This window comes from Papio anubis, chromosome 9 (assembly GCF_008728515.1).
Source record: "Papio anubis isolate 15944 chromosome 9, Panubis1.0, whole genome shotgun sequence".
NCBI classification, from domain to species: Eukaryota; Metazoa; Chordata; class Mammalia; order Primates; family Cercopithecidae; genus Papio; species Papio anubis.
The window spans coordinates 121,577,489-121,600,570 of NC_044984.1; the positions used below are offsets into that span (position 1 = coordinate 121,577,489).

The 23,082-nt window shown below is 38.6% G+C and overlaps 1 long non-coding RNA gene across 1 annotated transcript in view; it reads right to left on the reverse strand.

Moving 5' to 3' along the window:
• Positions 1–3,924: 3,924 nt before the first annotated feature.
• Positions 3,925–23,082, reverse strand: part of LOC108581166 — a 78,512-nt gene continuing 59,354 nt past the window's right edge. The window contains exons 4-5 of the long non-coding RNA XR_001893078.3: positions 6,555–6,627; positions 3,925–5,843 (exon numbers count right to left, since the gene is read on the reverse strand). This is a non-coding gene — a long non-coding RNA (uncharacterized LOC108581166). The remainder of the gene's footprint in view (positions 5,844–6,554; positions 6,628–23,082) is intronic.

Consider the following 23,082-nt stretch of genomic DNA (forward strand, 5'->3'; position numbering starts at 1 on the left):
TTATATTTCTGTATTTTTGGTGCTAAGGAGAAGAACCACATTGTAATTCTACCTTCATAAAGGAGAACTCCATGAGGAAATAGCATTCAACATAAGAAATTTCACTTTGCAACCAGATTTCGTATAACTCATTAACTTTTATTGAAAATGCCTAAGGAATCCTTATATTTAAATGTAAAAAGAAAAAAAATAAAAGCAGAACTGATAAAATCTTAATGAGGCATTCACAAAAGAAAGACATTTCCCTGGAGCCATTTAAAAGCAATTATTTTTTTGAGCGGCAGAACTCTAAGAACGTTAATTTCCAATGGTGAAAATTCCATGACTAGTCATAAAGGTCAGGGGATTGTTTGGCTGCTGGAGGTCACAAACAAAAATTTATTTTAAAATAGTCATAGAAAAGCTTTCAGTGTGTTTCATTCCGACAGTGACTTCTGCTCCACCTCGACTCTAGCGTTCTCTTCCAAATGAGAAGAGGCATTGCTTTACATTCAGGAAGACTCCCTAGTATTTGGGCTAAGACCAAATGCTCAGCGGAAAAAAGGTGACAAGTTGTGGGTATTGCAATGGAAATAAATGCATTAGGGAGGTATGCTGGCAGAATAATGTACTCCATATCAGTTCAAGTTTTAATCCCCAGAATATACTAATATATTTTGTTACACGTCAAGGGGAAATTAAGGGAGATGGAATTAAGCCTGCTGTAGAAAGTAAGTTTCCTCTTCAATGTTCCCCTTCTTGTTAAAGAATAAATCATAATTGTTAGAAATAATGGGTTCTTTTAAAGACTTTCTTCAAGCCTCCTTGCTTTGTGGTAATAACTCTTTGTTAAGCCCTATCCTATGTAACTGTAGGACATGCTCACAGGCACGTTCCAGCTCACATCCTATGCCCCTTCCTCATTTCGAAATGTCATTGCTTCCTTAAACCTTTCGTAAGAAACTTCCTCTCCTTTATTCTTTCTTACACTTACCTATGTAGGAAAGTTTTAGGCTATTAGCAAATCGGATATCAGTTTAAGACTGAGGTCCCGCTCCAGCCAATGGATGCAGGACACAGCAGTAAGGACGACCCAAATGCGTAAGGGATAAGTATGTCTGCTTTTCCTTTGTTCTTGCCATTGTTCCATCTGCGACTGAGCATCCTTTCTGTAGAAAGTAAAGATGGCCTTGCTGGGAGATCTTTTGTTTCCATGCTGACTTTTCTTTGTGGCACCAATTATCTATTTCTAACAATTTTGGTATTTCTAACACCTGCTAATCAGCTGATACTAAAACAGGAAGATTATCCTGAATTATCTGGGTGAACTTAGCATAATCACTATGGTCAAATAACTCTTTGAAAGAAAATTAAAATAACGTGGACAGGAGAGGGTGCAGAGTTGGGTCAGAGTGAGGAAATATAAAAATTTGAGTGTCTGTCGCTGGCTTTGAAGGTGGACAGGACCACAAGCCACGAAATGCAGGCAACTTGTAGAAGCTGAAAAACACACACACAAAAGTCATTCTCCCTTGAACACGCCATAAGTTTCACCGGCTTTCTGACACTTTGATTTTAGGGCATAGAAACTCATGTACGGCTTCTCGCCTACAGAACTGTAAGATAATCAATTTGTATTATTTTTGGTCATGAAGATTGTGGTGATTTCTTACAACAGCACCAGAAAACCAATTTAAGGAGTTTCACTGGAAAATCTATGGTGATTAATAACATTTGAAATAAACATACTTTTGTGCATTTATTTGGCAATGAAATGCTCAAAAGAATGTTTGTGCTTCCTTTCTTTCCTCCTCCCCTCCTCTCCTTCCTTCTCTCTCTCTTTCTCTCTCTCTCTCTCTTTTAAAATATTTGTTTCCCCAGCATGGGAAGTAAATACAGCACACTGAGTTTTGATGAATCTGTGTTATTCATGGTTGTCCCGCCGCCTGGACTGCTGTTATTGATCACTATATTTCAAAACTAGTATAGATATAGATCCATGTTTTATTTCCTGTGACCACCTCACTACTTATACAGTGTCTATTGTTCAGCCTTTGGCCGGTTTCTCTTCCCTAATACGGGTGCTTATGGGACTAATTCTTCTCTGGGCAACAAGTTGGAGGCCCTGTGGTCCAGGCAGATACAAACATTTCTATTAGGGCTCTTTGTATTTTGCTCAATGATCTCAGGTATACACCTTTCCATACACTAAATGCAAAGTATTCCTTCAAGGTGTTTGCGTTCAGTCTGAATAAACTCATTTGTGAAAAAGATGTTGTTAAGTATTTTTCGATAAAATTTAGGTTCTTGTGGAAGCTATTTTAGACAAGAATACCAGAACATAGTATCTCAACTCAGAAGTCTACTCCGTCTTTTAAAATGGTGCTGTATGTAATTACAAATCCTCAGTAGGTCACTCAGCTGTAAAGCAAGGAATATAATTTACTTTCAAAGTTATTTTTTGGCTTTGGCAAAAAAATTGGACACTTGGAGTCCAATTTTCACTGGCAGGGATGAGTGATGTTTCTCTTCACCACTTTCATAGAGGACGGGGAAGAAAAATAACATGTATTGAGCTCCCTTCCTTCCTGCCTATTCATGTTTTCAAGAGATGTGTGAAAAACAGTGCTTGAATTTTTTTTTGACAATTCTGTGCTTCTGATCAAGTAAAAAACTCTGAGCAAAAATGGAAGCTGTCGTTAAGTCCCAGTCACACATAACATTAATAAATAAATTTTGGAAATTGTAAATAAGAATATGTTTGGTGAGATGGAGTGTTTCATCTAATAAAATGGTGTTCATTTAGAAATGTGTTACTCATTTAACAGAAATTGAAAAGATCATCCACCTAGAAATTATTGTTTTATTCACTACTTAGCCAATAAAAGTCTCTCTCTGTTTTCCCATTCCATGGTAAGAAAAAGTTATTAAAAATTATCAACATACAAAAAGATATAAAAATAATATAACAGACAAATATGTATTCAACACTTTGCTCAAGGAAAATGTAATAGAAAGCACAGAGGCTGTTAAAGACCCTTTTTATGCTTCCAAATTGCAGTTTGCTTTTTTCCTTTCAGAATTAAAAGCTGTTCTGCATTTGGTGTTTGTTTCTTGGTATTTCATTATGCTTTTAATCAATAAGAGAAATCAAACTTCAGCAAAGAATCACCGTGGGAAAAAACACTTCACGTGTCCAGTGCGATTGAAGTAGACTGTTTCTGTCACCTCTCTCTCTGCTCTATTACAGCTGTACTGAGAACTCGCCACAGCTGCAGCCCCCTGGCTTTTCTCCACCTAAGGAACAGCAATTGACCCCTTAGCTAGTCACTTGGCAAACAGGCTTCGCTTTTGCAGCTGTGTCCACCAGGGGACGCTGAAGAAGATACAGGATAATGCTTTTTTGGGGGGAAAATGTAGTTCCAAAACCACTAAAAAAATTATAAATGGTGAAATGTTAACATCATGAGGTCTACAGAGCAATGCTCGGTTTAGCCATTCAAGATTAATTTCAGTCACAATTTTGGGAAAAACTTGTTTACTTCCATCTATAGTCCATAACCCAAGGCTATCAGTGAGTCTTCTTTCGAATGTGTGTGGGAAGGTCTTCCTTCCTTCCTTCCTTCGTTTTTTCCTTCCTTCCTTCCTTCGTTTTTTCCTTCCTTCCTTCCTTCCTTCCTTCTTTCCTTCCTTCCTTCCTTCCTTCCTTCCTTCCTTCCTTCCTTCCTTCCTTCCTTCCTTCCTTCCTCTCTCTTATTCTATCTCTCCCTCTTGCCTCTTCCTTCCTTCCTTCAGTCTTTCTCTCTTTCTTTTCTTTTCTTTCTTTTTCTTTCTTTTCTTTTTTCCTTCCTTCCTTTTTTTCTTCTCTTTCTTTCTTTTTTCTCTTTCTTTCTCTCTGCCTTTCTTAATTCTTTTTTATTTCTTCTTTCTCTTTCCTTCCTTTTTTCTTCCTTTATTTCATTCTCTCAGTCTCTCTCTCTCTCTCTCTCACTCTTTCTTCCTGTCTTTCTTTTGCAACAGAATCTGAGCCCAGACATCAACAATAAAGAGATCTATTTAACAGCCATGAGGGAGTACACGGATATACATGGAGAGCCAGGAATGGTTCACAGGAATCAATGCTGCAGGAATTAATTTGTTTAAATGGATTTTTTTTCCATTTCATGAATAACTTTGTTCAAGCCTTTGATGTTCAAGCTTGGGAAGAAAGAATCCCAGTGATCTATTTGGATCACATGATTTTCCCCTGGGCTTTTCCACCTGTGTAGAGAGAGTTTCATCTCCAAAGAGCACACAGTCCTTGTTACCAAAAGGAAGGGGAATAGACCTTGGGTGATCAAAGCACAGATACACTTTCTAGAAGTTGAATAAGTGAACAAATACTAACATGATAAGTCAACATCAGTATTTTTTAAGTCTACTATATGCCAAGAATTAAGCTAGATAATGATTTTAATAATAACTGACAATCGAATGTTTACTGCATGCCAGATCCTGTTGTTAAGTGCTTATGTATGGACTCATTTAATTTTCATGACTACTGTCCTTGGTAAATATCTGCTTTTATTCCCATTTTAAAGTTGAGGAAACTGAGACAGACAGAGATGGGAAAAGTGAGAAAGAGACAGTTCACACAGTGAATGAGCAGCCAGAACGCGGGTCCCAGGAATATGGTTTCAACGTCCATTTTCTCAATGATTATTGTGCAGAAAAGCATTTTGACACTCAGAGATTGGTCAAGAGCTCAAATGTAAACATCAACCCTACAGCCTGTTAAAAATTGATCACCCCCATAAGGAATATTGCCAGAGCACACAGGCTTACTCTGTCCTGATGATGTGGAATTATTTTTGCTTGCTCCCATGAAAACCATGCCTAGCCATGGTGTGGGTTTGGGATATCTGTGTGACAAATGGAAGATTGTGTCTTTGATGCAAGAACAACACCAAAGTTCCACCCCAGGGAAGCTCACCACCCAGAATTCTTGTTGGGAAACTAGGCCGGGAGACACAAATGCGTTCTTCCAAATCATTTCCAGTGGAGATACTAAGGTATCCATGGCGTGAACTATTAGTCAGCAATGACGAATTCCAAGCTGAAAGATCTACCTTTAGCCTCAGAGATGCATGATATACTCAGCTAATAATGCTCTCAGCCTATTACTCCTCTGGCGCTGGAGCATTTCCTGGGGGAAGGAAATCATATTTTGTTTTCATAATTAGCTGATTTGGAGCCCAGGCAATGGGAGAAATAAGAAAATAATGGAGAGAATTGATGCAGGCAGGCAAGCCCCAAAATTGGGGCTTAGCCCAGGAAGGTTATTGGCTTCATCCAGAAATAATTCAAGGGTGAGTAGTCAGTGGTGTCAGACAGCAACATTTATTGAAGCAGCAGAGATTTTGCTCCTTGCAGAGCAGGGCTCCCCCATAGGCAGTGTGCTCAGAATATCAGCTCAGAGGCAGCTCCGCAGTCATATTTGTACCCATTTTAATTAAATGAAAATTAAGGTACAGATTATGCAGAAATTTCTAGAAAACAGGTGGTAACTTCTGGGTGGGTCATTACCATAGAAAGGGAGGTAACTTCAGGGTGTTGCCATGGCAGTGGTAAACTGACACAGGCACACTAGTGGGCGTGTCTTACGGAAAGGTGCCTCCACCTGGACCTGTTTGAGCTAGTCCTCAATTTGGTCCAGTGTCCAAGCCCCACCTCCTGAGTCCAGTCCTGCCTCCAACCTCAGTATGACCATGGTTGTTTCCTGGATGTCCTTAGTATTAACAGGGAGCACACAGGGAGTCGCTGCTTCGTCACTGTAAACCACACTCAGCTGGAAAACTGAGCTCTGGAACACACGTGTTTGTGTTCTGGAAAAATACAGGTGATGGCATTTGAAACAAAATAAAAGATAGTTGAAAACTACTAGGAAGACAGGCTGGAATAAAACTCATTTTCCAATTCTGCTTTATCTTAATACATATATTAGGTTTCCTAATAAAAGAGATAAGCTTCTTTAAATGTTTTTATTATGTAGGCACTTTTTTTGAGAAACTATCAGCAACTCAGCAGATCTCAGGAAAAATTCGATCAAAGATATTTATCAACTACCAAATGTATAGAGTGTCTTTTATTTGATTTTTAAATAAAAATTACATTCTTTTTAAATGTTCTATGATGTTAAAACAGAAACGCAGACACATGCAGAAAAGAGACATTTCTCCTGGATCAGTGATTCTCAAACTTTGCTATATATTAGAAACACCTTGTGGAGAGGTTAAGAATTCTGGTTCCCACACCAAACTCCATAACAACTGTCAGAATATCTAGGGGTGGGAACAGGCAACAGTGGTTTTTGTTTTCTGTTTTTTAAAAGCCTCCCAGGTAATGACAGTGTGCAACCAATTTGAGAATCAGAGTCCTGGATGTTAGGCTCTGGAGTAGTGCTTCTCAAACTTTTGTATATAGTATCAGAATCACCTTGAAAGCTACCAAAAAATATGCATGCCTCTCCTCTTTGAAGCAGGTTGAGGCTCAGGGTCCCACAGTCTCACCAAGTTCCCGGATGGTTTGATACATACCAAGTTTGAGGGCCATCGTCACAAGTGATCAAAACAGAGGTGCACCTCACACCTGGATTCACATCAGAGTCACCTGTGGAGATTTTAAAATATAGTTATCCCCCGTCCCGGAGGATTCTAATTTAATTGGGCTGGATAGAGCCCAGGAATATTTAAGTATCATCTTTTTTATTGAAACAAGATACGTTTTTCAGACAGGTACATAAATCAAATTATATACATACTATGATAAATTTATACAAGCAAACCCAACCATATATCCACCACTAAGACCAGGAAACATTATAAGAACTAACCAAGTCCCCCAGCAAGTATCTCCAAAAGAGTAACGACTATTTTGACTTCCAGCACCAAGTAACTTGGCTTGCCATTACCTTTATGCAAACAGTAACCCACAGTGTGCACTCATTGTTACCAGGCCTCTTTTGTTCAAGGTTACTTTTTCAAAATTCTTCTAAGTATTGCAGGGGACAGTAGTTCAATACTTCGCATGATAGAACCATATCTCATGTTATGAATGCTCCCTCTCATTATTGGACATTGGGTTGTTTCTTGCTTGGGGCTCTAGTGAACGTTGCAAATGAATGGTTTTGTACATATAGTCACAATATTCACTATGAATGTTTTTGTACATGTCCTTTGTTGGCCAGGCTGGTCTCGAACTCCTGAGCTCAGGTGATTTGCCCACCTCAGTCTCCCAAAGTGCAGGGATTACAGGCGTGAGCCACTGCACCTGGCCCTGTAACTCTTTTTATAGTGTTTCTGCCATGTTTTGGCACCAAGGTTATGCTGGACAATAGAGAAACTGTGTAGGTTTTTCCTCTTTTACCGTATAAGAGTTGATGTGACGTTGATGTATTTTTTTTTTTCTACTCTCTGGAAGCTTTCTAAGCCTGGGTATATTTGTGGAAGACTGTTGTAAGACACTCTCGTTTTTTAATAAAATGTTTATTTTTCTTTCTTCTGTTTTTTCTTTCCACATTTTTATTCTGATTAGCCTAGTTGCCAAGTTCTTTGTATTTATTTTCCCTGCCATTGTAGGATTTATTAAAATTGAAGCAAAATTTATTTAATTAGTTTCGGGAGACTCTCAGAATCTCCTCTAATATTCTTCCCTATTCTCTTTTCTAATTTTGACACTATTACACACATTTGTCAGGCCATTTGTCCATTCCAAAAATGTTTTTAGATGTTTAATGTCCATTCACACGATGTCTTTACGTTTGATTCCTCTCTGTTTATTCTTCCATCTGACCATTTTCCACTGGCCTGTATTCCTAATCATTAATCATCATCTCGGTTTTGCCAAATACGCTGTGAAGCCCACATATTTGTTTACTAATTCAAATCTTGTATATTTTAGTAACAGAATTTAATTTGAATAATTGTACAGAGTGTTCTTTTCTGTTAACATTTTTCATCTTATCATCTATTTTACTGAATATGTTTATGAGGGTTTTTAAATAACATTTTATTTTTCTTGTGTTCGGTAATTTCCTTTGGTAAACCCGATAGTTTTTAAAACAAATCTTTAATAAGACATTGTTTTTTGAAACGGCATTGCGCGAGCTCAGCTTTTGGGAAGCAGTTAGTGTGTATGTACGCAGGCTGCATTTGTTTTTCTATTAACTGATTAAGAAGACTTGAGGCTTGTGTTCAGTTTTCGTAAGTCTTGTGGGATTATTTTTTCTTGCTTATAGGATGCAATCTTTCAGTATAAAGCTTGAGTCATTTACCGGGGGCTATGTTTCTTGTTGAGTTCTGAACCCAACTGTTTTTCCTTCCACATTTAGGGATTGCAGAGGCTCGGCTGTCTCTGCAGCCTCCTAACTGCTGCTTCCTATTTTATTCTTTTGCCTCTTGGTCTTTATTTATTACAAATAAGGAAATATCTCGAGAGCCAAAGGCGTTTAGAGATTGCCAGGTTCACTTTTCCATATTTCCTTCCTAACTGATAGGCTGGCTAGCCTTAACTGTACATTCAGCCTTCCCCAAACTGTAAGATCAGTAAAAGCTCTGCCTGGCATTTGCTGCGTTTTAGTGTCACTTTCTATTTAGCATCTCAGGTTTCTACTCTTGACTGCTTATGAGTCAGCAAATATCTCAATGATAAGGCAGAATCAAATGCTGGGCTCACCTTAAAGTGCTTCCTTTCTCTCCTAGGGACAATGTTTCTCAAAACCTGATGAAACAGATAGCTTTGCAATGCTTTAAACAAACCTTATTTCCTTTGGTATTTTATCAGTTAATTAATTCAGTTGTTCTAAATGGGAGGATTGATCTACTCTAAACTGACCCATCATAGCACAACTTATGTTTTCTGAGAACTGTAGTTTTCTAAATCTCCACAAATAAAAATTCCCCTATTTGAAAGCATCTCTGCATTATTTTGTCTTCTTTGTGTTCAATTATGGAGGTAGAAACCTCCAATGAGTTTAATTTAAATTAATCTGAACTTATTGGGGTGTAAGGGACAGCTCGCAGATGAGAGGATAAAGCAGAGTACAAAGGACATCAAAAAGCATTTTTTAATTCTATTTTGGAAAGAAAACTTACTCATATGATCTGCATTATTCCATACTATGTTCAAAGACCTAAGCCATTCCATAGAAACAAACTATGTCCCAGCCACACAATTGAATACTATTTAGCAATAAGAATGAGTTTTCAGACCACAAAAAGATATAGAGGAAACTTAGATGCATGTTGCTAAGTAAAACGAGTCAATCTGAAAGGCTGTATACTGTCTGATTTCAACTATATGGCATTCTTCAAAAGGCAAAACTGAAGGCCAAATGACTAGTGGTTCCCAGGGTTGGGGGCGGGGAGGGATAAACCAACGGAACACAGGGAATTTTTAGGGCAGTGAAACTATTCTGTATCATGCTATAGTGGTGGATACATGACATTATGTAGTTGTCAAAACCTGTAGAACGTACAACCCAAAGAGGGAACCCTACTGTAACGACAGACTTTAATTAATAATAATGTATGATTATTGGCTCCCCCATTGTTAACAAATGTACCACATCAATGCAAGACATTAAAAACAGGACCTGGCAGGGGTGAGGGAGTCTATGGAAACTTTCTTTACGTTCTACTCAACTTTTCTATAAGCCTATAACTGCTCTTAAAATAGTATATGTAGAAAGGAAGAAAAAACTCCCCAAAACAATAAGTACTATGCTCACAGTATTGCACTATGCAATTAGTCATAACAATATAATTAAATCTTTTCAAGCTTGGCATTTTATAAAAATCCTCTGGATTTATCTGTGAGGTTTGTATTATGCCACTCAAAATGGTTTTTTTTTTTTCTTTTTTTTTTTTTTTTTTACAACAGTATTAGCTAAGCAAACAATGAAATACATCCCAGTATTTTAGGTAAAAGAGCACATCTGCATGTATTAAACACTCCTGGGATGTCAATCAAGATATATCAGGAAACCACTTGAGATGGAAGAGGTGGAATAAAATGATTTTCACAGGCATCCTCAATTGTCTGCAGCTTTATTGGAACCTAGTTTTGATTGCTGGGATTACCCTGAGCAATTAATTGCTTCTTTTTGATATAAATACCTTGCCTCCATTGGTTCATTCTTACAGTGGAGCTCCACCATTTCTCACATGATGAGTAGCATGCTTGAAGTGATTGTTCTAGGATCTATTTCCAGGGAAGTATAATTTATCTGAAGCAGAGAGCTGACCTGACCACCAAGAGGAAAACCTTGTGGTGAGTTGCAAGGTCGGAAGTAGCAATGTCTATCAATGAGGGAAAATAGCACCCTCTTCTGGGAAAATTCAGTCCTTTGTTGCATAGACAGTGATCCCTAACTCTGGCTAAGCACTGGCTTCATCTGAGAACTTTCTGCAGTTATCAACTTCTGGGGGATTCTGGTGCAGTAGGTATAAATCTGTGCGCTGCACACGCTTTCCAAGTAACTCAAATCACAAAGGTTTGGGAGCCACTAGATGGATACATGAACTCTCAATAAGCTCTATCACTTTATTGGTCCAACCTTGTTGGCATGTGGTAGCTATCATACAAGCTAACATATATGCTGAGAGATTTTCACCAACACCATATTTCTGTCTGATAAAAGGGAGGGTATCTTACATGAGAGTTCTTACAATGTCTTTTGTGTTACTGAGCTCTCAGAGACTGACTTTGAGTGACAATGACAAAAAAAAAATTGTTTGAAGAAGACACATTAAACCTGCAATGACCTAAATCAATGCAGTTTGGGATGCTTAGACATCCCATAACATAATTGGGTAAAGAATAGGAGGAGAAGGATTAGAGAAAGACGGAAAAGAAGAAAGTGGAGGAAAAAAGGAAAGGAAGGGAAGAGGTACTAAGAATCCTGGGTCACAGTTTGGAGAATACATGAAAATACATTCCATCCAGTGGAAGGCAGGGTGGAAAACTCCAGACACAATCTAAGTAATAATTAGTATTAGAGAACAGATCCATTGTATCTCAAGTTTAGATTCTAAAGAAAACAGTAGCTTTCCACCAAGATCTGCTTATTCACCCTTCTCAATCTAGATAAAGACAGATGTCTGCATTCCCTCAGCAGAAGGCAACCTATGAATTATTTTACAGGCCTCCCCATTTCATGGGATAAAATGTAACGGATCCATCCACACTCACTTCTGGTCCACAGGTAATTCTGGCAGGGCTCGCCAACTTGGTGAGACATGCCTTCCCTGGATGGCCACTGACATCCAGTCACACAGCCTCCTCCACTTCCTAAACACTCATCTTTCACTGGCATATTCAATTATTTTTTAAAGCAGCTTTTGTCACAAAAAAGAAATGAGATTCAGGCACGTACAAAATTGATGTGAGGGTGCCCAGAAGATGAAGATGGAAATGCCGAGGAAACAACCCGATCAATAGATGTACTCATAATAATGGGTTTAAATAACTTTTAGTTATTTAAGTCACTGAATGTTTACTAAGCACATATTACATGACAGGCACTATTCTGGGCACAGAGGAAATACCAAGACAGATAAATTCTATTTCCCTATTAGTTCAGCTTCTAAAACAAGCAGCACAACCTTGGGTTTATCTCCTCTACACTCTAAAGTAGGATGATCAAAGTCATAGTCATGATTCCCTAAGTGTACTGATGAGTTATCATCAATCCCCGCCACAAACTCCCCACACAACACACACTCAACTCCAAAGATTTAAAAATAATTTTTATAGAAGATTAGAGAAGTTTTAAGAATCCTTAATCGTCAAGTCTATTGCTCATATTTACTGAAAGTCTACCACCTATCTTCTTCCATATTATTTTCACTGTTCATTAGACTTATAACAAACATTTTCAAAATCGTGGAAAATCATGGTCAGCATGTTTGTTTCTTCTATGAATGCTTGATTAATATTCCATTGACTGGGCTGGGTCCGGTGCCAGATGCTGGACAACCCAATAGCTTCATTTTAGACTCTCCCTAGGAGAGAATGCAACACAGCAACTCCTGTTCCAGGTGAAACTGCCACCGTAGGTCCACGGGCGTCTTCCCTGCAACTCTGTATTACACCATACGGGTACAAACCTGCATCAAAACACAGATGCTGTCCAGATTGCCCTTAGACTTTGTTCTGTGAAAGAATAATTCACACCTGCAAAATTTAAAGGCACCATGTAAGGGTTGCAATATTTTAAACAAATGCGAGATGTTTCTCATTCATTACAATTAGTCAATGCTGGATGGGGAAGGCAGTTGGGACAAGAGCCACAATCAATGAAAACACAAAACTAAGCCTGCTCTATTGTGCCTTTATACCTGGCTCACACAAGACAGAGTCACGGGATTCCATTATCCTCTTTAGAGATGATGGAAAGGAGGCTCACAGAGGTTGTCTATTCAGGACAATGCTTGTGTCTCAGCTTTCCTTGTAAGATGCTTCCTATAGACAGGATCCTACAGATGCCTTGTGCCTGAGGACTTCTCCATAACTAGTTCTTTATTTGCAGAAATAAATGCGCATAAGAAATTATTTTTATTAAGGTCAGGAGCAAGGAGGAAGAAAATGTCACTTTTTTTGTGAAATCTTGTCCATGTTTAGATTTAAACTACTTTGCTTAAGGAAAGTCATCTGAAGTCCTTTTATGAATAGGAAACATAATGACTTGTGTCCTTTATTCCCTCTTCTATAATAAGGCATTTTCCTGACTCAATCATGGAGCATCCCAAGTTGAAAAACATAAATAACATTTTGATGGCTCCGTCTCTGAGATAAAAATTCCACATTTAAGAGTAAGTAACCATTTCCCCTGCCTGGGTTATAACATAGATTAGGAAACCAGGTGTTTAAGTTCAGAGGCCCCACGTGTTACTGTGCCTTGAATTTCAAGGAAGTGAAAATAAAAGCCTGCCTGAGCCAATCTCAGGAGACTGCGGTGCCAGAAGGTAATTATCACCTCCACGTACCCAGGTTTGCTTTGCTGTGGACAGATGACCTTTTATATAAAAATCTCAAAACTAGCATGCCAATTTCTACTTTCTATGTTAGAAAAAATGTTACTGAAGCTCTGAGTAAAAAAGGCAATTACTGTGTTCAAGGTTCTTTCTCTGTCATCTGACAGCTGAAGGTAAGAATTTTGGGTGATGCACGTCAATCCATTTTGCTCCATCATTATCAATGCTACTAACCCATGAGCCTCTTCCACTCAGGTGCCCTTTGCTAGAGTGGTTTCAGGGACCACAGATAACAGGAAGAAAAGCCAAACACCACAAATGAGACTTTATTTTCCACTGACCAGATAGTGGGACTCAGTTTAAAAGCTTGACTTGGGATTTTATAAAAGTACACTCAACTATAACAGACTTCCCAAGATTCTTGAAACGTGATATTGATAACTGTGATCCAGCCACTGTATTAATTAACCCCTTTCTAGCAATGAAAAATACGTACTTAGGTTTCAAATAATTTACATTAGGGAGAATGCAACATTATGAACAGTGTGATTTATATCTTTTCTTCAGGGAGGAAATAAATTGCAATGGTGTTACTAGTGGCAGAGATCCGAGTCATCCCAAGTTACCGGCAGCCTATCCTTATGGGTCCACAGCAACTTCGGTCCTTGCCTCCTCAGAAGAGAGAATTTGACTGAGGGGCATAAAGCGGGGAAAGAGACCGAGGCAAGTTCCAGAGCAGGAATGGAAGTTTATTTTAAAGGCTTTAGAAAAGGAAGAAAGGACGGTGCCCTTGGAAGAGGCCCAAATGGGCACGGGAAGGTTTAACAGAGAAGGTCAAGTGCCCCATTTAATTGGGATCCTAGAACTTTCATAAACCGGCCTCTTTCCCATGATTCCGCCCACAGAGTGGGCTGTTGGCATGCGCAGAGCCCGCCTTACCCTTGGGAATTGAGCATGCGCAGTGTGTGCAGGCAGTTACACGCATTCCCATCAGAGGTTTTCTTCCTTTTTTTCAGTGGCGTGTACCCGGAAGAGCATACTCCGCCATTTTTGTCTCTAATATGCATGCCCAGGAAGTTGTTTCTCCTTGGGGCCTGCATTCAATTAACAATGTAAATGTTAACAGGTGTGGACCATCAGGACATTGTCTCTCCCTGGCTGCTGGATTATCTTTTCAAATTTTATTTATGTATTTATTTATTTATTTTAGACGGAGTTTTACTCTTGTCACCCAGGCTGGAGTGCAATGGCGTGATTTTGGCTCACTGCAATCTCTGCCTCCTACCTTCAAGCGATTCTCCTGCCTCAGCCTCCCAAGTAGCTGGAATTACAGGCATGTGCCACCATACCCGGCTAATTTTTGTATTTTTAGTAGAGACGGGGTTTCACCATGTTGGCCAGGCTGGTCTCGAACTCCCGGACCTCAGGTGATCCACCCACCTCAGCCTCCCAAAGTGCTGGGATTACAGGCGTGAGCCACTGCGACCGGCCCGAATGATCATTTTCAGAGAGCCAATTTGACAAGTGCCCAACCATCCCCGGACATTTCTAGTGGGTGAGGGGAGAGCCTTCTCCTGCCTAGCTCAGGCCTACCTGTAACCTTGGGGTTTGGTTGCAAGACCAAAATTAAGACACTGTCATTCTGTATGACTCATTGGGACCAAATTGGTTTCTGGATGGACTGATAAATCTAGATGTGTTTCTGAATTTTGGAATATCTCTTAATTACACACTTCAGTAGGCTTTTATCCAGTGCTCCAGCAGCTGGTGACTTTCCCTTCACTGGGGCCAGGAAATTTTAGTTTTTATTATTGTTTTAAATGATTGATCGGTGCCATGGTAAGTCAACTTAACCACTGGTATATTTTACTGTCAAATGTGCAAGTTATTCTTACATAGCAATAACAAAATAGAAGGCCGGGCATGGTGGCTCACGTCTGTAATCCCAGCACTTTGGGAGGCTGAGGCGGGTGGATCACCTGAGGTCAGGAGTTCGAGACCAGCCTGGCCAACATGGTGAAACCCCGCCTCTACTAATAATACAAAAAATTAGCTGAGCGTGGTGGCATGCACCTGTAATCTGAGCTGCTTGGGAGGCTGAGGCAGGAGAATCTCTTGAACCCGGGAGATGGAGGTTGCGGTGAGCCAAGATCATGCCATTGCACTCCATGCTGGATAACAAAAGTGAAACTCCATCTCAAATAATAATAATAATAATAATAATAAAATAGAAATATAATTAACATGGCATAGAGTCAATATTCTATTTTTCAAATAGACCATAAAGGGAAGAGTGCTTGTATAAATGCAAAAAGAATAAATAAAAAAAAGACATTTCATGCTAAAATGTTTTTTGAATTACCTACAGTTTAATTGTGGCCTCGGATCAATAGTTGCAAATACTTTATTATAAAAATAATAAGTTTCATATACTCTTTTGTGAATATAAAAGATACCATCATTGTTAAAAATTTACAAAATAAAAAGAGAAGTAAATATTTCAATATCAATTATACACTCACCAAGAAGAACCATTTTTACTGTATATTCTTCTATGCTTATGTTATTTCTTATAAATATGTACCTGTAATTATCAGGGTGGACATATTGCATTGTATCCTGTTTCCATTCAACAATAACTCATGAACCCTCCTGTGTATTAAATACTTTTCTACACATCTGTTTTAACGCATTTATTGAATTTCATCATATGAATCGATTCTATTTTGTGTATCTAGTTTCCTATTGCGTACATTTAGACTAATTACTGTTCTTGCTATTGTATATATGTATTTGATAATTGCATTGTTTGTAGTCTTTGAATATTTTTTGAATATTTGAATCCAAATATACTTAGGATAATTTGGAGGAGTAGCATTGCTGGGGTTTCACGTATTTGCTTACATAATTGTATGCTAAGAGTGACCCATTTCTCCACACCCACCCATATTGCCCTGGGCAGAAATTTCCTTCTCTAATTGTTCACTTGGTTCCAGATTAACACCACAGGCTTCTTGCAGCCTGTGGCTTTATGGCTGACGGCTCCATTGGGAGGGGCCTCCCACCCTGAAGACTGGCTCAGAGTCAGTCTCTGCAGGACACTGAGGGCTCCTAACAGAATGGAGCAGCATCACTAGGATGTCCTATCCCCCAGAGACCTGGAGAGAGGGAGAAACCGTTCCAATTTCTTCCAGCCCAGCACCCGACACACCTGAGTTTCCCTCAGTAAAAGGACAAACATAATTCCAAGAGCATAATTACTCTATCATCATGAAATAAAAACAAAAAGCACGTTTTCCTGAGGAGATAGAATTCTTATCTGCCTGTATCTATCTAGCTAGCTAGCCAGTCATCTATTGTTTGTCTGTATCTGTCTGTCTGTCTGTCTATCTATCCATCCATCCATCCATCCATCCATCCATCCATCCTTCCATCTATCATCTGTTTCTATTTTGAAACATGGCATTGTTCTGTCACCCAGACTGCAGTGCAGTGGTGCGATCACGGCTCCCTGCAGCCTCCACCCCCTGAGCTCTAGCCATCCTCCCTCATCTGTTTCTATTTTGAAACAGGACATTGTTCTGTCACCCAGACTGGAGTGCAGTGGTGCGATCACGGCTCCCTGCAGCCTCCACCCCCTGTGCTCTAGCCATCCTCCCACCTCAGCCTCCCTGGTAGCTGAAACTATAGGCATTCGCCACGACACCTAGCTAATTTTTAAATTCTTTTCTAGAGATGAGATCTCACTATTGCCGAGGCTAGTCTCAAACTCCTAGCCTCAAGTGATCCTCCCACCTCAGCCTCCCAAAGTGCTTACAAGCATGAGCCACCATCACACCCAGCCTATATATTTTATGTATTTATGTTTTACATAGAAATGAATTAATATCATTATTAAATATACATGTACTATGGATTTTGCTTATATGTTATTTGCATATATGCATTCATATAAACATTTCATACATTACATATAAATTATATACTTACATAATTTTTATATATTTTATATTTATATATACACATACAAAATGTGTGTGTATATGCAATTTTATATATATATGAAAAACTTGGACATCACAGATGTGCCAAATGGGAAAAAAGTATCTAAAGCTTAAGTAGCAAATGCAATATTGAATTCAGGCCAAATTAATTAAAGTATAACAGGCGTAGAAAGCTCGAGGCTTACTCACAAAGTGATCACACCTGGTCTGCCAGCTCCAGCTCAGGAGACAACTGAGGACCGGGCTGATCCATGCTCCTTCCTGTTCCTATCCTCTCAAAGGGACTCACCATCCTGACTGCAAACAACACGAATTAATTTTGCCTGTGTTTGCATTTTATGTAAGTAGAGTCATACAGTATATGCTTTTTTTTTTTTTTATTTCTTCACCATTTTGTGACATGCAAACGCTTTGCAGCATATATTGCTTTATGCCTGGCTTCCTTTGCATAGCATTGTGGTACATGTAGTTATGGATAATTTATCCTTGTTGTTATAGAGTGTTTTTTATCTGACTATACCACAATTTATCCATTCTGCTCTTAATGGTTATTTTCCTTTTCTTCATATCATTCTCACAAATGCTGCTGGAGGGTCTACTCTGGGCCAGCAGTATTCTAAGTTCTGAAACATCTGTGCTGACCAGGACAGATTAAACTCAGTTTTGCTGGAAGAGACAGACACAAGTGTTATAATAATTTTGGAAAAAGACAAATACTATGTGGCAATAGTGCAGGTGGGTATGGAGGAATGCAACGTGGTGGGTAGGGAATATGAGTGGTCACGGTAAATTTTTCCAGAGAGCAAGTATTCGAGCTGACACCCAAATGAAGACCAAGAGGCAAGCAACGGTGGAATGGAAGATCATGCCAAGAAAAATGAATGATCACCCCAAAGGGTCCGAGTTAAGAAGAAACCCAGCCTGCCTGAGGAACAGAACAAAGGCCAGTGTGACTGGAACAAAATGAGAACGGGGAGAGAATGGGGAATGAGGTGATTTAATTGGGGCTAAATGAGGAAGATTCCCAAAGGCCATGGTGAAAAGTGGGGCTTGTATGACGAGGTCAGTGGGAGGCCATTGGGTTGCTTTTGAGCAAGGGAGTGACTTAATCTTATGGACTAGGGAATTTAATTCATTTTCTGTACTCTCTGCCATCTTAAGCACTGGCTATCAATAAATGACAAACTAGGAGTGTTAAGAGAATAAGTATATTTTGTTGGATAATGGGAATGGGAATTTAGAATAAGCTCCTTTCAAGAATTCTCATTTCTACCTTAGTAGGGGCACTGAACACTGATTACATTTTTGGGGAAGTGCTGGAAAGTGTAGACTCCTGTCTCTGTCCACAGCGTTTATTCCCCAAATTGGCCACTTCTTATCACTCAGAGTCTAAAGTCAAGCTCACTGTTACTATACTTACAACTCTACTAAGCACAAAATGCATTTATTGGAGATTAGATCAGACTTCTGAATTGCCTTTTGTTTTTTGGGGGTGAAGGAGAAAAAAAGATTCATAAGGAATTTGTTTCAAATAGAAATCATTCTTGTCAAGCTGTGTCTTTAAAACTTAGTTCTACAATAGATTTGCCAAAAAATCAATTACTTGCCTAGAGACAGAGTGGATACATTTTTTTTTCTTCTAACCAAATTCCAAGAATTGTCTTACAGGTAGTGTTTCTTATCTAACTCTGAACATCCTCTTCTGCTATCTGTGAATTCCTTACAAGAATACTTGGAAATGTTTGTTTCCAACTTGGTACTCTTTTTTTTATTAAATGCTGTGTTATAATTCCTCCTTATATTTGTGTGTCACATACTAATGTTGATTTATGAATAATTGTTTCCTGGGATGCTGTTTTTGAATCAATTAAGAGGTAATATAGGAAATAGGAGTGTTTTCCTGCTCAAATTAGTTGCAGAAGCTGCCTGCAACTGGTGATGGTAATGACAGATTTCTCTGGTAACTAGTGGTTAGTGTTTTGGGGGGATGCTTAAAACAACATATTTGAATAGTCTGTCCCTGAATTTACTTATTGGTATATCCAGTCAACAAATATTATTGATGACTTTTACGGTCTACATCCTGACCTAGACAATAAGGTTAAAGAGATAAGTTAGAAAAACCAGTTCCTCCTTTTAAAAAACTTAGAAATAAATGGGAATGTTCCATGTAATCTAGCCAGTGATGCAACTTTTTAAATTATTAATAAAAGGAAAACCATTAAAAAATACATAAAAAAGAAATGAATGGGAATGTAAGATCATCCATTTATTATAACTGTTGCAGGTGATACAAAGAAGAATTAAAGTGTTCTCCTAGCTCACATCCAAATGTATGCCAGATGCCCTCTTTATAGTGTCAGAATTTTACTTGAAAAACTGTCTATTTTATAGCCTGCATTTTCACCCTGCTATTTTAAGAATGCATTTAAATATTTTATTTCACCTTACTTGTTTTGCATATGTAGTCCTTTTAATCTTAGGTATTAAATATATAAGAAATGACTTTTAGAACTAGTTAAAGAATTTTCAAAGGGCAGATAAAATATGTAATTTTCATCTTTCCAAACTGGTGCTATGTAACATATGAAGCACAATTAATGGTCATAATGACATGTTGAAGCACCAAACCGAAAGAATGCATCTGGAGTTATTAACTAGGAAACTAAATGAAAAAAAAAAGTATGTATGTGTGTATGTGAGTGTGTGTGAGTCTATGTGTATGTTCTACAGTGAGATGCAACTTAATTTTTTTCTCCAAGTAAAATATAGGCAAGAGCTTTCTCTGGAGGAAGTAGTAGGAAATGGTTCACCCTCCTTCAGGAAAAAAAAAAAAAAAACTGGACAAATATATACAACAGTTTTAAATACATAGATATAGGCAAAAATTAGTGATTTATGAGAGAAGGGAAAATAATGAAGTAAACTCCCAAATTTCCCCACATGTACTGCCTTGAGAAAGTTTTCAGGCCACAGAAAGGTGGGGGGGGACTCAGAGAGGAGCCATCTGACTGCAGAGAGCTGGGGAGGAGAGAGATCCACAGAGAAATCTCCAGAGGCCCCTCCAGCTGTTCAGCCAGCTGTTCATCTGCACAGTGATGCAGAAACTGACTGTGGCCAGGGGAAACACGATGTGGAAGAATTCCAGAGGACAGCACCATGATACCACATGCAAGCTTAGCATGGTTGGCCCATCACCTAAACACAGAGACCTCATAATTCAATGAGAAATAAGGTAGGATACTCTTAAAAGGTCTTCACTTCTTACTGAATTACAGTGAACTCTTAGCTTTAAATTAATGTTGCTCTATTTCTGTCCAATAAATCTTAAAAGCCTTACCTAAAAGGATTAAATTATTTCAAATACCTTAATTGTGTTCCACAACAAAAATCAGTATCTATATAAATTACATAATTTTACATAGCATATATATGTATATATCCCCCAAAAGGATACATTCCACAATATCTTGCATCCAATCAAAAATTACCAGGCATGCCTCTAATGAGAAGAAACTTCAGTCGAAACATCTAAAACGGACACGTATGTGAGGATCAGAAGAAAGGGACATTATAACAGTCATTCAGTGTGTACAGAAAGTGGAGAGAAGTGTTAAAATGTGGCATGGAGACAAAACATAAAAAGGACACAAGTTGGCTGGGACTGGTGGCTCACGTCTGTAATCCCAGTACTTAGGGAGGCCGAGGCTGGCGGATCATGAAGTCAGGAAATCGAGACCATCTTGGCCAACATGGTGAAATCCCTTTGCGACTAAAATACAAAAAGTTAGCCAGATGTGGTGGCACGTGCCAGTGGTCCCAGCTACTTGGGAGGCTGAGGCAGGGGAATCGCTTGAACCCGGGAGCCAGAGGTTGCAGTGAGCCGAGATTGCGCCACTGCACTCCAGCCTGGCGACAGAGCGAGACTCAATCTCAAAAAAAAAAAAAAAAAGAAAAAAAGATACAAGTTAAAATTGTATAGATGACTTCAGGTGCAGTGGCTCACACCTGCAATCCCAGCACTTTGGGAGTCCGAGGCAGGAGGATCACGAGGTCAAGAGATGCAGACCATCCTAGCCAATACGGTGAAACCCCGTCTCTACTAAAAATACAAAAATTAGCCGGGTGCCTGTAGTCCAAGCTACTCAAGAGGCTGAGGCAGGAGAATCACTTGAACCCGGGAGGTGGAGGTTGCAGTGAACTGAGACTGCACCACTGCACTCCAGCCTGGCGACAGAGTGAGACTACATCTCAAATATACATATATATATGTATATATATGTGTGTATATATATCTAGTATAGATTGTGTGAAACGAACAATTATGTTGCATATGGTAAGCAATAGAAGAAGATACTAGTGAATATGATGACAAATTAGTAAAAAACTAACCATGCTTAACCAGAGAGAGAGGGAGAGAGATGAAAGCAAAAACAAAAAAGAACAGAGTGCACTGTGCTTAGGAGAAGCAGCCTAATAATTGTGTAACTGGAGTTCCCCAAATAAGGAGGTACAAAAACATTTGAATGAATAATGTACTGAAATGATAAAACATACAGATCTAAGAAGCTTAATAAAACCCAAGCCCAAGAACCATTAAAAAATACACAAAGAAATATTATAACCAAATAGTCCAAAACAGTTTACAAAGAAAAAAATCTTAAAAACAAAGTAAAAATAAATGTTATATAGTGAGGAAGAACTCAGAGTTGCAACATACTTCTTGTCAAAAGCAATGCAAATAAGAAGATAGCAGGACACCATTTTCACATGAAAGAAAGAAAAAAATAGCCAAGCTAGAATTCTGTGTGCACTCATATATACTTATTTTTTTTAACACAAAAGGACGTTTTTAGATTTACAAAAGCCAAAAGCTGAAGGAATTTATTACTCGAAGACTTCACTACAAGAAATGATAACTCCATTCAATAGAAGAAAAAATAATACAAGATGAAAACATGGACCTAATCAAAAAAATAAAGAGGACTTGAAATGGTAATCACTTTGGTAAATCTATGAGTATTACAATATTATTTCAATCACCCTAAAAGATGATGAACCAGAATTAATTCATGGAGCAAACACTTCTTAAGCACCTATTAGATCACAGGCACTTAAGGTGGCTATTGGGATACTACATCAGACAGCTGTGTGAAAACACCTTGAACGAACTATGTAAACACTGGATTCTAAAATAATATGCAATGTATGTTCTTTACAACTTGTTTTATTGGAAATACAATTATAAACAACCAAATTTCAAGTTATTAACCAGTACTAATTTATAATCACTGTGTATTACAGCAAACTCAATGCTTCAGTGACTTCCCAATCTACTAAGAGATAAGAATTAATATGTACTGATGAACTTAGTTAGGACTTTCTAAATTGTTCTTGGTTTAAGGAGAAGCTATATTTAGAATGATTTCCAGGCCAAGCGTCGTGGCTCACTCCTATAATCCTAGCACTTTGGGAGGCCGAGGTGAGTGGATCACTTAAGGTCAGGAGTTTGAGACCAGCTTGGCCAACATGGCAAAACCCCGTCTCTACTAAGAAAACAGAAATTAGCCCGGTGTGGTGGCACATGCCAATAATCCCAGCTACTCTAGAGACTGAGGCATAAGAATCCTTTGAACCTAGGAGGCAGAGGTTGCAGTGAGCACTACAGCCTGGGTGACAGAGTGAGACCCTGTCTCAAGAAAAAAAAAAAAAGTAGATTTCCCTTTCCATGTACTTAGGGTCTCCAGTTGCTGAAAATTTCAAAAGAATTTTAAAATATACTTGAAAAAATTCTATACAGGCATTGATATAACTTTTATAGTATTCAACAAATATTTTCTGGATTTACTATTCGTTTTCGAACCTGCCTATAAGACAGTGGAGTACAGACATCACATTTTGGCTTATTTTGAAGACCCCACATCTAACCATCACAGTGAATGCGTGTAGGAAGTCTTGATGGGAGCATGTTCAACAAAAAGGCAGAGTTGTTCAGCAGGTGAGACTCAGGCTTTGGGGTTATATGAATCCACGTGTTATTTACTTCTCGACCACTTACTGGTTTTATGCCTGCGTTGGTTCCCTAG